Here is a 1371-nt window from a genome sequence, read left to right on the forward strand (position 1 = left end):
GGCGATCAGGCTGGTTTTAGTGTTGTGGGAGGTCATGTTGATGATGTTCTCGACGTATGGCCATACGAAGTAGTTCAGCGTAGAACTCCTTCTGAAGCCAAGCCTGGATCTCTTTGAACTTTTGGGCCGGCGCAGAGTCCTGGTGCCACACCCAGGGTTGCCTGTGGCCACCTGGTTGCACCTGGGAATCACCACGCTCTCCAGCACAACCAGGTACTATTTGGTGTTTTCTTTCAAACCGACTTCGAAGATGTTAGGTGGTATGATATGGGCCTCACTTGAAACCACACCAAAGACCATAAGCGTGGCCAGAAACTTTGTTTTCATCATCCTAGGCACGTCCCTGTTATTCCTGGCTATCAAGCGATAGTTTGAGAGTGCTGGAAACTGTCCTGTTGTCATAACTTGGATCGGTAGAGAGCATGAGTTCTGAAGCGGCGCATCTCCGATCTCGCTTGTTGAACATTGTGTCACAATCAGACATGATAGAAGGCTCCTATCGCTCTTGGGATGTGTACACAACTGGTCAACTAGTAGATGGTCTGCAACAAAAAATGAAAATCGGTTTTCACCAAACGGAAATGGAATCGTCGTTTTTTTTTCTATAGCGACAATTTTATCGTTCCACCCTGTATAAAGTAATACGATAATACAAAATAAAACACTTCTAAACTAAATTTATAAATTTAAAAGGTCATACATTTTCATAAAATGACATCTTTCATTCATTACAGAAATATCTAAATTTTATTTTAACCCAATAAATGTTCATATAATTAAGGTTTAATATGGTTAACATTGATTGTGGGGAGATTACACATGGGTCATAAATATAATTGATTAAAAGTGGTGACCACCTTGTAAAAAAAAAAAAACAGTCTTCTCCCAACGTGGGGCTCGAACCCACGACCCCGAGATTAAGAGTCTCGTGCTCTACCGACTGAGCTAGCCGGGATGAATGTGACAGTTTACTAAGTTTAGTTTTATATTCTTATCTGTTGTTATAATTTGTCAAGGACAAAATTCAAAACATAATGAGGTGATAGGAAGGCTAGACACTACTATTGACAATCAAGGTGGGGGGATGCAGCCGAAGTTCGCCTGATTCTGTCGCGTCCGTCATATGTGTTTGCGCATGCGTCTTTATATGTTCAGATACCTGTCTGAGGTTTTACGCCACTAATAACCTTGAAAAAGGTATGAACCCATATCACCATTCAGATATAAGTTAAAGACTCGAATAGTCTAAAACCAGAAGCATTTGCGGAACACAATACCACCAAACTGCTATCTAGCTGACTACAAAATATATTTATAGGCAATATATGAACTTCTGCAGTGTTGCGGGTGGGCGCTGTGTTTCTGATGTGT

The 1371-nt window shown here is 41.1% G+C and overlaps 1 non-coding gene across 1 annotated transcript; it reads right to left on the reverse strand.

Moving 5' to 3' along the window:
- Window positions 1-882: 882 nt before the first annotated feature.
- Trnak-cuu (transfer RNA lysine (anticodon CUU)) lies at window positions 883-955 on the reverse strand. The gene has a single exon. It is a non-coding gene; the product is annotated as a tRNA-Lys (tRNA).
- Between the last annotated feature and the right edge of the window lie 416 nt (window positions 956-1371).

Source organism: Euprymna scolopes, chromosome 23, assembly GCF_053919585.1.
Source record: "Euprymna scolopes isolate OS-2025 chromosome 23, ASM5391958v1, whole genome shotgun sequence".
NCBI classification, from domain to species: Eukaryota; Metazoa; Mollusca; class Cephalopoda; order Sepiida; family Sepiolidae; genus Euprymna; species Euprymna scolopes.